Here is a 15,558-nt window from a genome sequence, read left to right as displayed (position 1 = left end):
TACACATCAAGGATTAGTATGTAACCAGTCAGTATAACTGTTGAACTATATATTTTTAAATATCATCCTAGGACACTGAGGTTCATTAATAAACAAACAAATCAGAGGTGTTACCTGTTTGGGATGAAGGTCATTTAGACAGAGAATAGTCATAGTCAATGTTCTTGGTCTAGGTCAGTGGTGAGTTCTAGTTTATTTAATTAAGAGAAACAGAAACAAATAATGAAATGAATTAATACCTAAATAGCAAGTCAATCAAGTGGAAAACACGAATCAGTGGAGAGAATTTTGCATATTTGCCTTTTTGGCCAAAAGATATTCTGTCATATTTTATTTAACATTTTTAAAGTTATAAAAGAATCTGTAATCATTTCCCACCCCCCTACTTCTTTGTGCTGTTTAATTTGTGCTTCACAGAATGGACATGAGTGGATAATCATTTTGTAATTATCAAGACCTTCATGGCTCAATGTGAGTAATGGTCAAGTTCTTGTCTTTGTTGGGATAACTTATTTAGAATATTCAGTGTATGATTTCAAAGTATGGAATACATTTGATGGCTGTTCCTCTCACTACTTTACATCTTGGGTAGTGGGATTTTAGTCCATCATATAGCAAGCTGATCTGTTTTCACTCAGAGCACCATGCGGATGGATTGTCTGTCCGATAGTGACTCCTGATTTTTGCAGATCGAACAATTGAAAAAGAGAAGGTATGGAATATAATCAAAGAAGGCCACATAAGGACCAATGATAAGATTGGGTCGTAAACCAAGGTTCGTGAAGAATCTGATTCAGCACAACAGACCCCTTGTAAAAAATGAAGTTCTACAAACGTATGAACACCAAGGGGGGTAAGGGGGTTGTGGGATGAATTGGGAGATTGGGATTGCCATATATACACTAATATGTATAAAACAGATAACTCATGAGAACCTGCTGTGTGGCACAGGGAATTCTACCTCACTTCGCTGTATGGTAGAAACTAACACAACACTGTAAAAGAGCTATACCCCAATTAAAAAAAAAAAAATGAAGTTCTGACTTCTTAGCTCTGTGGGTAAGGGACCTAGAGTCTCTTGTCTGCAACACTCATAGTTCTTCTTATATTGGGTGGTTCATTTACAGGTGCTTATTGTGTTATTAAAATGAATAACTGAATACATTAATTAATAAAATGGAGGTCCATTCATGAAGCAGAGATAAGAATGTGGCATAAATCATTGTTTACAATTAATTGTTGTCATGGTTACCTCATGTTCACTAAATTAAAACCCCAATCCAGGCTTTTTCATTTGTCAGCATCTTACATTCCACAGGATGGATGAACTATCACTAATTAAATTATTCTCCAATCATGAAGATCTTTGCCTAATCCCTCTGGCGGAGGACCATATCTTGCCATGTAAGTAATAAAGTTCTTGGTTTGGGTGGTTAGCTCATGGGTTTCCGTTGTATCATTAAAAAAGAATAAATGTAATTAAAATTAAATGCCATGCATAGACCTACAATGCGAATGTGTTATGAGCCAAAGTTTATGATTAATGCAATTTAGCACAAATGAAGTATAAGAAAAAAACTTAACTTTTCCCATTCATTTCAAAACTGAAATGTCCCATTTTATGTTTGTCCCATTGATTATTTAAACATCCCCCTCTTGATAAACATCTAGGCTGTTACTCATTTAGGAAGTCAGTACTCTAGTTGTTGAGTAGGACAACAGTTTCATGGTTGTTCATTGTAACATCTAAAAATTGTTCAAATTAAATGCAGAAGGGCCACACCTGGACCAGTGATGTGAATGGAATGCATCTGAATAAAAATTATGATCAATCATTTTTTGAACCACTGAGGTCCATGGCAAAAAGAGAACTAGTGTTTGACTTTTTTGGGAATGATCTCAGGAAAGTTTGAGAATCTAGTTCATAGATATTGCTTTTATACTATTAGTGAATACATGAATGGATCAATAAACAAATACATTCGAAAGAAAAGAAAGAGAGGTCAAAACATGGACCAATTTTTAGGATGTGTTATAAAATAAGGAATATAATTACTTCAGTTCTGAAATATGTTGGCCCAATAAGAAAACATATACATAAAGTTGTTACCACTTTGTGTAGGAAGCAGCTAGAAAGAGGTATTTAATAATCAATATTCAGCTTTTGGTCTGAAGTGGGTTACTAGATGTTTGATTCATGAAGGAAACAAAATTAGGATTAAACAAATGGTTAACTAAATGAAAGAGTGCAAAATAGGAACCAATGATCAATGCCTGTTATTCTTTTTTCCATCTGCTTTGTGCCCCAGAATGGCCACACCTTGGTTGTTTTAGTCATTATTTAATGATGAAGATCTTGACTGTTACCTGTGTGGCCAAGGAGAGTATAGATCAGGGTAAGTAAGAGATTAAGTTTTTATTCTTGGTTTGGTCATTTTGTTTATGGATGATGACTATATTCTTTAAAAAGAATAGATGGCTGCATGTAACTATAGAACAAATCAAAGAAGATTATGCAGGGACCAATGATAAGACTTTGTCTGACAAGGATCGTGGTTAATTCATTTTGCAAAACCCAAAAAAAAAAAGATTTCTGTTAAAAAATAGATTTAGACTGCTACCTCTTACAGTAAGAAGAGCATAGATGAATTCTAGGCTTAGTCCAAGATCTTGTTCTTGGGTCGGTTGTGTTTTCCTTGGGTAATAAATAATTGAGCAAATTAAAGATAGATATGCTAGTAAAATCACAATGGCCACTCATGACCAATGATGTGATTATTCATGAAACAAGGATTTGTTTAACTCAAGTCAGCTATTGTACCACTCTGTTAAAGGAGTATATAGGGAGACGTAAGAGTCAAAGTTTACCCTCTTGTTTGGAAGTGGATTCTTTGCTGTTGACTTTACTTTTGAAAATGAGTACCTGACTAAATTAATAAATAAGAGAAAATCCATATATAAAGAAAATGAAAATGACCAAGAGTACTTCACTGATAACATTTTATGAAACAAGAATTATGAGTGGCCCAGCTTTACTTCTCTGATATCCATTTAACCAAAAAGATTTAATCTGTTAACCTCCATTTATAAGGGGGACATAGATATTAAAATATTTGTTGTTTTTGTTGTTGTATTTTAGTGGGTTCTTGGGTGTTCCTATCATCATTATTATTATTGTTTAGTAAATCAATCTATGAAAAAGTAAGTTAGAAGGGGGCCAGTGATGGAAATGTGCTTTGAAACACATTACGGTTCTGAGCCACTGACATTTATAAAAATAAAACACTTTTTAAAATGTTTGTTTTAATAGTATGTAGTGTGTAGTTCATGTTGTACTGAACTAATTTGGATATTTTTGCATGCTGCTTACCTGGATTTTTTTTTTTTCACCCTATCTCAGGAACAAATACTAATGACCTGATTGGGGGTGGTGGCAAGAGGTCCCTGTACCCCATATTTTAAAATGTTCTGGCACTTGGTATCTGAGAGAGTGCAAAAATAACTGATACTAAGGTATTAATTTCAGCTCAACAAGTATTGATCCAAATCTGTGTCAGGCTCTGTATTGGTCATGGCATTCATATCTACTGGCTATGTTTTTTTTTGCGGTACGTGGGCCTCTCACTGTTCTGGCCCCTCCCGGCGCGGAGCACAGGCTCTGGACGCGCAGGCTCAGCGGCCATGGCTCACGGGCGCAGCCGCTCCGCGGCATGTGGGATCTTCCCAGACTGGGGCACGAACCCGTGTCCCCTACATCGGTAGGTGGACTCTCAACCACTGCGCCACCAGGGAAGCCCCCTATGGCATTCATATCTAAATCTGTTCTAGTTCCAGCAATCAAGTAGATCTTTGGGATTAGGTGGAGACCTACTGATAAATATAATAATTCAGTATAAATAGGGCAAGTAGATGGGCTTTCCAGAAGCACAGATGGCAGGACTTCAGCTCAGTCTCAAGTATCAGATGCTTTATAAAAGAGAAGATGCCTGTGCCAATGACCACCTCCCTGGGCTGTAAGGTCCAGGGCGTTAGGACTCACACTCCTCCTACACACTGCACAAAGAGCACATGTAATACATTTGTTGAATGAGTCATTGAATAAAAGGTGAATGAAATAATGAATGAATGAAGCAGCGAGTAAGTGAGTGAATGAGTCTTTTTTAAAATAAATTTATTTATTTAATTTTATTTATTTTAATTTTGGCTGTGTTGGGTCTTTGTTGCTGCCTGCCGGCTTTCTCTAGTTGTGGCGAGTGGGGGCTACTCTTTGTTGCAGTGTGAGGGCTTCTCACTGGTGGCTTCTCTTGTTGCAGGGCACAGGCTCTAGATGCACGGGCTTCAGTAGCTGTGGCTCGCAGGCTCTAGAGCGCAGGCTCAGGAGTTGTGGCACACAGGCTTAGTTGCCCCGCGGCATGTGGGATCTTCCTGGACTAGAGCTTGAACCCGTGTCCCCTGCATTGGCAGGTGGATTCAAAACCATTGCGCCACCAGGGAAGCCCCTGAATGAGTCTTTGAGTAAAAAAAGGAATGGAAAAAAAGGAGCGAAAATGTGGAGTACACAAATGAGTGAACACATTGATAACGTGTAGAGTAACTAAATCAATGAGTACTTAAGTGTATGATGAATTCATGAGTGGATGAGTCGATGTGTAGGTACAGATGTCAAGAGGTGGATGGCGAGTGATGAATGAGTAAGTGAAGGAGGGAATGAATGAAAGACTAGTTGTTCAATGACTCAATAAGAGAAAGATGAGTACGCAACCAGATGGGTGAATTAATAAGTGGATTCCAGAATGAGTTTATCAATAAATGGATTAGTGAAAGTTAATTGGTAAGGACAGAATGAGTGAGCCAGTGAGTCAATGAGGAACCAAATGAATTAATTGATGAATAAGTCAAAAAAGGAGTGTGGGAATAAAGAAGTCAATGAAAAGAGGACAACGTTGAATAATTTAACTAATGACTAGATAAGTAAGTCAAGGCCTGAGACAAATTAATGAGGGAATGGACAGGCAAATGGATGGAGGGATGAGTATCTTAGAGTCATTGAATAAAAGACTAATAATTGAGTGATTCAACGAGTCAATGAATATGTCATCCAAGAATAAATTGAGTGCTCTATGAATGAACGAGTGAATAAGTGAACGAATCAGTAAATGAATGAGTCAGTGAGCCGTGTGTGAGGCAATGAGTAGATGAGGTCCCACTGGGCTTCCTTCCCTGACCAGTCCAAAGTCAGCCACACCCCAGCCTCAGAGCACATTCTAAATACCGCACGGAACACCCATCCCACTCCGTCGTGGGCATTTGTTTACATGTCACCATTAAACTGACCTGCTCCATGAGCCAAGAACTGGGTCAAATTCTTCTCTGTCTCCCCAGGGCCTGCCCAGCCTGAGCCTAGGAGGCGCCCGGTAAATTACTGCTGAATGAATGAATGAATAGCTAAAAATACATGTGCTTTTGTGGAACCGGGATGGCCCTTCTCAGAACGGCCCGGGAACTCTTCTGCAGGGAGGTGTGCTGTGTGTCAGATGGTCTGTGGCATCCTCCTGCCCAAGTGCAAATTCTCCCTTGAGTCCAGCTTCCTGTGGCCAGTGCCAGACAGTGAGACAGGATCCTGGCAGTTCTGACTGCCCTGGACCTTGGCCCATCCTTGGGCAACATTGGCTTGGACTGGTGGAATGGAAACCCTGGGTCTTCCCGAAAGCTGCCCCGGCCTCTGCCAAGACAGGAGATTGAAAATAACCCAGTCTTGTTTTCATGCCTCCAGTGAGGGGGGGCACTCCTTGTCTTTCATCCTGCTTCTAGCTGTGGGACTTTGGGTTAGACAGGAAGCACTCCGGACCTCCAGCCTCAGTGTCACCTATTAGATGAGAATAACGATACCTACCTGGCTGGATTGTTGTGAGAATTAACCTTGTCTAAAAGGAGCTTATTATAAGGCCCTTATCTGGCGTAATACCTATTCTATACATAATAGTATGGTACCAGAGAGGAAAGAGATGCCTCAGAAATTACCTGAAGGAGCTGTAATTGATGGTGTCAACTGCATTCATTTAAAAGCTCCCAAATGGATGTGGTACCCAAATTCCCCTGTCCCAGAAGAATAGAGAGTTCAACTAAGTTTTGGAAGAATACCAGTTTGGATGGGACAGGCCAGCCCAGACCATGCACATTTAAGGCATCATATCATACCCTCTACCAGGGACAGACAACAAGAAATGTGAGTTGGCAACAATTTTGCACTGTGTGGGGCATTTGCCCAAGATTCTCCCTCCCTCCCGTCCTCCTTCCCTCCCTCCTTCTATTCCTCCCTCCCTCCCCCCAGCAATTACATATTCAGTATCCACTATTTACCTAATACCGACCACTACTCTTCCTCTCTTGTCTTGACCAGCTCCTGATCCTGGATTCCGTCTCCCACTCCTGGTCTTGCATCCTTCCTTTGAACTTGGTGATGGTACTTGGTCATCTGGCTTGGAATATAGCCATCTCCTTCTCAAGGATTTGATGTCCACTCAAACCATTCACCTGAATCAGGTAGAATCCCCCTTTTTAACTGTGGGCATCTGGGCCTCTAATTTTGAGTCTTCTGGGTCAACTCTCTCCCATCTGGGCAAACTCCAGTCCCTCCGGCGAGGTGTTCAGACCGTGTGGGTAGCAGGTGGGCCCTCCGCATGCTGAGGGTGAGCAGCATGGTCAGCGTTGATGCCTTTGGGCCAGAGGCTAAGATTCAGTTGTCAAGTGTGTACACATATGGGAATCAGTTTCTCACATTTCCCCAGAGTTCCTGGGTAAACGAGGTGTGCTTCCCTCACTGCCTAACACAGATGTCACCTGCCTCTCACATTCCCACAGTCCCTTGCCCCTCCTTTGACTTCCCACATCCCTGTGTCCAAATTTGCCCTTCCTCACTCATTCATCCTTCATCAGTACCACAGACAGAGCCCATATTACGTTGTTAAATTATGAGCCGCCAGTCTCTCCCAAAGGTCTCTGAAATTCTTGAAGTCGGGGTCTTCTTTTTGAGTCATGCTCACCCAGCAGAAGATCTGGGCACCTGGAAATGCTTGGCGAATTAATCATTCATTCTTTCATTTACTCAAAAAATATTGGGCCCTTCCTATGGTGCCAGAAGCTGGGTGATAAATAGCAAGAAGTAAGACATATCCCATCTCTATCCTGGTGGAGCGTCAAGTCTTGAGTGGGAGATAGATTTTAAACAACTATGCATATGGCAAAATTACCTGATTACACATGTGACCAGTGCTATGAAGCCCAGGTGCCCGGGGCTTTGTTAACCTGCCAGCTGGACTGGTCTTGACCCTCATAAGAAGCTGAATCTGCTTCTCTCCTGTGTTTTAGGGGGCCACTGAAAGGAGGACGAAGCCATAGGCTTGGTGGGAGCTGCTTGATGGCTTTGGCTCCCTGGGGTCAATCAGGTCAGCAGAGTCTTTGGACATCCTTGGAGGAAAGGGAGACGAGTGTACTTTGGAGTTTGTGCAGCTGCTGCCTGGCCATTTCCTGGGCAGTTGTGACCAGCCAGCCCAACACAACATTCACTCAAGCACCGTGCTTGTTAAGGAAAGTTCTGTTGAGTGTCAGGGTTTGGTCTGCCCTGTCAACTTTCAAGTATTTCTCTTAGATGTGTTGCCAAATGACAAACCGAGGGTAGAATGGAATATATGTTGACCTTTTTGCTTCCCTCTACCATATTTCTTTGAGTTTCTCAAAACGGCTGCCTGGGACACTGGCTATCGCTAACATTACTAGAATGTTCTACAGCACCCCCGGCAAATGGGCCTACGTTGTTTCAGTCGCCATCCCTGATGCCTCCCTCCCTCTGCTTCCAACTCCAGTCCACCCCCTTCAGCATCTCTCCAGGGAGCCCATGAGTCTACGGTTCTCATCACCATCACCCCCATGTTGGTCCAGGCTCCTTGGGCTGTCATCCACCTCCGACTGGTCTTCTTGCTCCTCCTCCAATTTGCTCTCCTCCATGTGCATCCTTCTAGAATGACTGAGAAAGAGTCCTCTGCTCCTTAGAGCTCTCTCATGAGTTCCCAAAGCCCCAGGGTGAAGTCCAGGCTCCTTGGCTTCATGCTCAAGGATCCTCATGACTTGGCCTCTCATCACACCTCCCACCACAAGCTCCCTGACCTCGTACATCACCCAGCAGACCATCCCCCCACCCCCGAGTTTGCGTGCATCTGTGTCCCTGTGCCTTTTGCACAAGCTCACCCTTTAGCCCTCACCCCACGGTGCTCAATCACCGGAGGGCTTGTCCTGCCCCTCCAGATGGGATGAGTGCCCCCACACTCACAACTGTTCCATGGACATGAACTTGACTTCCATGACTTTCCATGAACTTGAAACCGGTCCTGTTGCTTGGTCATGATCTGGTTAGGCATCTTCTTCCCAACCACACCTTGAGCTTCCCGACTCGGGGTGCTCGGTCTTGGGTTCCTCGGACTCCCCACTCTCCAGTACAGAACCTGTGCAGAGTAGCTCATCCATCAGTAAGAATATGGGTTGAGTGAAAGAATGAATGAATGCACAAAAGAATGGTTGTGAGGCCGTGCTGGGGGGCAGATTATATCCCTGGCAGAGAACCGGGGTCCTTGGCGCTGAGGCCTAGCGCCTCCTCAGGACCGAGGCCGGCCCTCCTCCTCCAGCCAACTCCACTTTGCTTTCTGCCTGTGACTCATTAAGAGATATGTAACCTTAATCCTTGAAATTGCCTGTGATGGAGCGTGTTTTCACTCAATGGCCTGAACATGGGGATTTTATTCCTTTCTTAAATAAATCTCGCTCCCCCAGGAAGTTTGGACAGGATGTGGGCAATCGGACCAGGGCTCGAAACTGAACATTTTGCAAAAGGCCCGTTCCAGAATTTGAAACCCCGTGGCCACTGGCCAGAGCCGAGTCTGGTTTGTGAGGGTCGCTGTGGCCTCCTCCCAAAGAAGGGAAGGGAAGATTGAAAACAAACCTTCAGCCGTCACCGAATAGGCTGAAGGTTTGCAAGACAGAATTCCGCGGTTTGGTTTTGCTTCTCTGATGAAACTTGAGTGGGCTGGGTCACCCTCATCAGCTCTTCTTTCAAACTTTCGGCAGAGGCCTCAAACCCTCCCGAAGCCAGAGGGGAGTTTGAGCTGGTCCTGAAATCAATGCGACAAGGGTGTGAGCACTACAGGGACCAGGGCTTTGGCCCAGGCTTGGAGGAGAGAGATGCTCAGGAACAGGCTCGGGGACCATCCAGCCCCACTTGGGGGACCGCGGCGACCAGAGGCTCCCCTTCGCTTTGGGAGCAGGCCCCGGAGGGGCTGTGCACTGCAGCTCAGTGGGCCTGACATTGGGGTGAAAGAATAATGACGTTATAGTGTGTCTGCTCTCACAGCCCAAAGTGTCCACATCTCACTTGGAGATGGGTTACACTCATTCCTCACTGTGGAGACAAGGACACTGGGGCCTGGGGGGAGGGGTGGAGATGTGCCCTGGGTCCCCTCAGGGCCGCAGTTCAGCCAGACAGTCCTGATTCCACATCCTGCGCTCTCCCTGGGCTTTTCCTCAATGGGCAACCAACACACAGAGCAAAGCCTGAGGCCGGGCTCCAGGATCACAGAAGCGGTGGCAGTGGGGCACAGGGTTACACAGTCCTGGAGATCAGTTCTCAGTGTTCATGCCCCGTGGCCCCTGTCCCTGCTGTCCTCGGTGAGTGGACACTGGCCCTGGACTTGCCCCTAAGGACAGGTGATTCTGTTGTCTCTCGTTCTCTTCTGACTTCTTTGTTCTTTTCTCTGCCAGGAAAGATAGCAGAGAGTGCCCTTGGAGAAGTCACCAGGCCCCTCCAAGTCCCATGCCCGTCATCTGTAAAAGGGAAGTAAATTTCATTCATTTATTCTGCAGACACCTCGAAAGTGCTAAGAGCTGTGCACTGACCAGAGCTCGTGGCCCCTGCATGCAGCTCCGCCCCTGTGGCGCGTGTGCTGTGCCATGGGTTCTTCTCCTGTCCCTGCCCTTCCGGAGCCTCAGACGTGCTCACTCACATGAGGAATCTCCCACTTGCCTTTTCGTCCTCACGTCTTCCCTCCACTGGCCTCCCAGGCTCGCAGGGGACCTCAGTATCCCCCAGGGACCCTCACAGAGGGTGATGTTTCCTCCTTCCATCATCTGAGACTCAAGCTGGAGCCAGTGGCCACCCAGCCTGGCCTCAGTTTCCCCATCTGCAGACCTGGAAGAAGGGTGATGTCTTGCCTGCTGGGGAGAGAGAAAAGATGTCTCCCTGTTTCACTGTGGTCCTGACCCTGCTCTCTTCTGTCCTTCCAGGCCCTTGAGCCTCACTTGTAATTTGGGGCCAGTTTTCTTTTTTTTTTTCAATATTTATTTATTTATTTATTACTTTATTTATTTATTTTGGCTTGCTGGGTCTTAGTTGCGGCATGTGGGCTTCTCAGTTGCAGCACGTGGACTCTTAGTTGCAGCATGCCTGCGGGATCTAGTTCCCTGACCCGGAATCGAGCCTGGGCCTGCATTGGGAGTGCGGAGTCTACCCACTGGACCACCAGGGAAGTCCCCAGTTTTATTTTCTTCTCCCTGAGATCCGAGGCTTCTCCCAGCACATGGTTTTTCCACATGATATGATGACGGTCCCGCTAGCTTGGTGGGGGCTGGACCCTGTCTGTGGCAGATGTTCCTGGTATCGGCCCGAGCTGCTGGCAGCTGCCCAGCGGGGAGGAAGGTGGGCCTGGGCACAGGTGTCCCTGCTGCAGCCTCAGCTGTCCACTCACCTCTGCTGTACTGCCCACCCCCGGTGCTGCCGGGATCCTGGCTTCATTTTCTGATGGCCCCTCCTGGGGGGCTCTCCAGGGAAGCCTGGCCCACGTTCAGACTTCTCAAAGGCCATGTGTCCAGCTGCCTCCGCCCCTGGCCTCCCCCTGCATCTCTGGGCCCATGCCTCCTCCTGTTCATGCCCCTCCTCTCTATATAGACCCTCTGCCCGGCCCCCCCTTCCCTCCCCACAAAACAACCCCGCTGATCTGCAGGTCGCAAATCCAGATATTCAGCACCCCAGCAAGCCGTGAGCCCACATTCCTCGCTCGGCTGTTTATCCAGCTGGCGGGCGCTCGTCACACTTCGAAGGAGCCGTGCTTGAAGGGCGGGGAGGTCACCAAAGGAGACTCATTCCCTTCGCAGAAGACAGGGCGTGAGAGGGCCACTGGGACCCTCCGGTCTGAGTCCTTCACTTTGCACGTCTCCCAGCCTCTCCTCCCAACTCTTTCTCCCTGCCACGCCTTCTCAGGCACGCCAACTGGGCACTGCGCTTGGTGCCCGGTTTGGAGGGAGACTGGGGGACGTGAGGCCGGGGATGGCTGGAAGATGAGGCTCCCCATATGATAACCCTTCTCTGGGCTGCGACAGGGCACACAGAGGGAAGGGTTTTATGAGCTAGAAAATGCTGGGCAGATGTTGGAGACACAAGGGAGGGAGAGGCCCTTCGGGGACCCACAGCCCACCTCTGCACATCCTCCCTGCCCCCCGCCCCAGGAGCTGCTCTCCCTTCCCTTCCCGCCCCTCCCCGGGAGCTGGCTGGGTCAGAGGGTGCTGCTGCATTTGCACCTCACCGAAGCCCCCAGTGCCACAGGGGGCACATCATTGGCTTCCCCTCGCAACGAAGGAAACCGAGGCTCAGACGAGTGCGATGAGCCCAGCTCTGTGCCCGAGCCCAGGGCCGGTCCCCTGGGTCCCGCAGCAGTCCCGGCACTGGTCACCTTTCTGGGTCGTAGGGTAGGAGAGAGTGAAGCCGGAGGGGTGCTCTGGGGGCAGAGCCTGGGTGTCTGCTGTCCTCACCTGTGGGATCGGAGGCAGTGTCCCCTTTCGTGCAAGGGGTCAGGTCCTGAGGGCAGCACGTATTTATGGTTTGCCCATCAGGATGAAAGAACTGAACAAATGTTCCAGGCCGACTCCACCAGCGAGCGTGGTGACCTTTCATAAAAGCCCTGCAGGGAACCTTCTGGAAAATGCTCTTCTGCTCCTGGGTGTTGCCCCAAACAGCATGTTTCAAAATACACTGAACGCGAGGCTCCAACCATCAGGGGAGCAGGTGTAGGGCCACCCTTGGCCCGCCCAAACTGCCCCCTGCCCCAGAGCCCACTTGGTGCCCACTTGCCCCCAGACCCTGGCTTCTGTGACCTCAGGGAGAACTCCAGCTGGGGCTTTGTCTGAGACCAGCCCGTTTCTTTCACAGTGTCGAGAGCCTGGCCTCGCTTAGTTCCCAGGTCAGGAATGGCGTGGCTGGAACGGATCGGAGCGGGGAGCAAATAGCTGGGGCGTGGCTCCCAAATCCATCATCGGGGGGTGTCAGCCTCCAGTGGCAGGGCTGGAGGGGAGCCCCATGACCCCGGGGCTCTACGGAATGGCCACCCAGCCCTGGGGGATGCAACTTAGTGTCCTAGCTCTGGGTTGGAGCTCTGGTGGGTTTATGAATGAGCATTAAATCCTTAAGAAGTTAAAAAGAATAAACTAAAAGAGCCATTCGTGGACCAGTGATGATTGGCGTAATGGGATGAAGACTGTCATCAGTCCAATTCCGTGTATCCCTGGATACAACAGACAATGACAGTGATACTAACAACGGCGCTAACTCGGCGGGTGCAGGTCCGAGGGCACTGATCGGCTAGGCCAGTCCCACAGGCCCCTGTGTTCTTTATCTTGACAGACGTCCCAACTGGCCGAAACCGAGGTCATCCTCTCCTTCCTCCCCTCCGCCCTGCTCCAGCCTGAGTTTCTCGTCCCTCCCCCATTCACACCTCCTATCACCCGGACCCAGATCTGCCCCGTTCATCTCACGTTGGGTTAGGAGCACTCTGAGTTGGGGAGCTGCCTCTGCTCTGGCCCCACGTCCCAGGGGCTGGCCTCACCATTAACCAGCCACCCCTCCAGGGATGGACCCTGGGGGTCAGACACGTGCTCACACAGTTGGACGTGGTTTTGTGACTCGGCCCTCTTGTCTTGGAAGGTTGTTCGCACGGAGGCCGTGGAGGTGTGGTTGCTTGAGCACGAGGCTTCCTGAGGACACTTCCAATGGGTGGAGCCCTTGCTTCGCTGGGTGAGTTGTGCTTTTCCTGGTTACACTCTAAGAGGCTTGTGTGCCCATGACTAAGGGCCAGGCTTGGTCTAGAAAAGGTAAAGACTAGAGGCGATACTAGCATGTGTGAAGGCCTCCGAGGGGCCCAGATGCACGCCCTGCCCACCTGGGCAGTGGCAGGTAGAGGCTGGGCTGTTTCTGGCAGCTGCTTCTCTGGGCGAAGGATGAAGCCACTCAGAAGCTACCCCGAGCACAGAAGGGAGGTCAGCAGGGTCCCGACCCCAGACACCTGGCCCTCATCTCTGGTCCCACCCAAGTGGTCACTTTGCAGCTGACCAGACGCCAGAGTCCTTGTTGGCCGCTTGAGCTGGGACTCAGGGTTACCTTCACACCCCTGTCCCCCGCTGAGTCTCTTATAAATTATGCATTCTCATTTCTGTCGTGGAGAATGAAGACGGGGGAGCCATGTGAGTTTTTCCCGTAAAAGTTACTAAGCTGATAACTAAACTTTATTGCATGTAATAATTCTAGAAAAAAGAAATACGTTTATCGTGAAAACTTGTAAAATACTAAAAAGAACAAGAGTCTCACTGCTCAGAGATGACCACTGCCGGCATTTTGGTGACCAGCCTCTGGTCTTTTGGTTTCACCTATAAATTGCAAAAGTGTGTGTGTATGCGTGTGTGTGTGTGTGTGTGCGTGTACACACATATGTCTCTATATTGTAAATTGGGTTCATCACAGTCATCCTAATTTTTCACCTAACTATACATCCTGAACATTTTCTCATGCCATTAAGTAATTTCCTGTCTTGTGATTTTTTAACCTAGTATCCTAGCAAATGACTATATCATAATTGATTTAAATTGACCTGCTCTTGTCAGATATTTACATGATTTTTAAAAGCTGGATGGTGTAAGTTGGGCTGAACAACTTTGTTTTTTTCATCTTTCAGTTTCCTGCAGTGCACTCTGAAAGTGGAATGGCCATGTCAAAAGGTGTGAGCATTTTATGGCCAAATTGCCCTCCTTTGTACCAACTTACTTACATGCTCAGAATTAGTTTAAGAAGTGACCGTTTTTCTGGGAATTATCAGAGTTTTTAAACATTTGCCAATTTGTCAAAACGCAATATTTCATTGTTCTCATTTTCAGTTATTTTATTACCTGCGATAAGAGCATTTCCTCCCATATCTTTATTGGTGCCTTGTATCTGAGTTGTCATTTCAGGTTCTTTGCATTTTTCATTGAGTTTTATTTTTGTTGAAGTCACGCACATACGTCATTTTAAGCATCAAATAGTTTTACAAAATTTTGTAGAAGCATCAGCCTTCTCCACTCCAATCCCATAGCCTGCTCCACAGAAGCAACAGCTTTTAACTCTTTTAACTGAGTCTCTTGACATTTACAACCATTTTTCTAAGTAACATTCTGGTTTTTCTAGTTCTCAGAAAAAGTTTTTTAGCTTAAGCATTATCTTGACTTTCAACCACAGAAGATGAAGATTTAAATCTCTTTCACAAATGCCCTTGGCCTCACCACACACAGGAAGACCTCTCTGTCTCATCCTTTCAATATATTTAGCTCACATTTTTGGTTTGATCGATATTCAGTGTTTACATTATTTTAACAGTGTAAATACTCTTGATAGTGGAACAACAGCACGATGTTTATTTACTTCTCCTTACAACTTGTTGTTTTCTCTGGAGGTAATAATTGTCTTGGTTTTTGTTTGTTTCTTTCTTTTTTTCCTTCTCTCTTTGATTGGTTGGTTAGTTTTTAATGAACTTATCACAAATTTATCCCCAGCCTCTCAAGACATTCAAACACATCAGTATTTTTTGTTTGTATTTAATGTGTTTTATCTTTTTGAAGAAATCTCTTCCTGGAGCCTCCTTGCCTGTTCTCTTCTGGGTTGGTTCATCTTTGGGCTTCCTGCCCTTATCTTGGGATCTCCTCCTCGTTCTCTACCCGGGGCTTCCCTTGACCATCTCTCCTTGGTTGGATCCCTGATTTTGTAAATGCCGTGTTATCCTCTCTTTTGGTTTACTCCCTTGTTTAGCTAGAGTGCATCCTCTAGCAGTTTCCTGAGAAAGGGTTCATAGGAGGTAAATTTTTGGAGACCTTTCACATCTGAAAAGGAAAATGTCTAGTCCACACTGATGTTGATGGCTTGTCTGGGAATAGAATTCTAGTTAGTAACTTTTTTCCCCTTCAGATTTGGAAAGCATATATAATTGCTTTCTGGCTTCTAGTGCTGTTGACCAGAAGTCTGAAAACTTTTTGATTCCTCATCCCTTGTATGTGATCTTTTTTTCCTCCTCCCTTTCTGGAACTTGCAGTGTTTTCTTATTTTCTTCTTGTACTTTGAATTTCATGTGTGTGCGTCTTGATGGGGATCTACGTTCATCCATTTTTCCAGGCCCTTTTGATCTGAAAATATGTGTCCTTCAGTTGTGAAAATTTTTCTTA

At 46.7% G+C, this 15,558-nt stretch overlaps 2 non-coding genes across 2 annotated transcripts; both read left to right on the top strand.

Annotated features, from left to right (window-relative positions):
- Positions 1-554: 554 nt before the first annotated feature.
- On the top strand, positions 555-700 carry LOC136119727 (small nucleolar RNA SNORA79). Its single transcript, XR_010655688.1, has one exon. It is a non-coding gene; the product is annotated as a small nucleolar RNA SNORA79 (small nucleolar RNA).
- A 1,084-nt stretch (positions 701-1,784) lies between these two features.
- On the top strand, positions 1,785-1,858 carry LOC136119706 (small nucleolar RNA SNORD113/SNORD114 family). Its single transcript, XR_010655668.1, has one exon. It is a non-coding gene; the product is annotated as a small nucleolar RNA SNORD113/SNORD114 family (small nucleolar RNA).
- Positions 1,859-15,558: the final 13,700 nt, after the last annotated feature.

This window comes from Phocoena phocoena, chromosome 2 (assembly GCF_963924675.1).
Source record: "Phocoena phocoena chromosome 2, mPhoPho1.1, whole genome shotgun sequence".
NCBI classification, from domain to species: domain Eukaryota; kingdom Metazoa; phylum Chordata; class Mammalia; order Artiodactyla; family Phocoenidae; genus Phocoena; species Phocoena phocoena.
The sequence above is the reverse complement of the archived record's forward strand: the minus strand, read 5'-3'. Positions and strand labels throughout refer to the sequence as shown.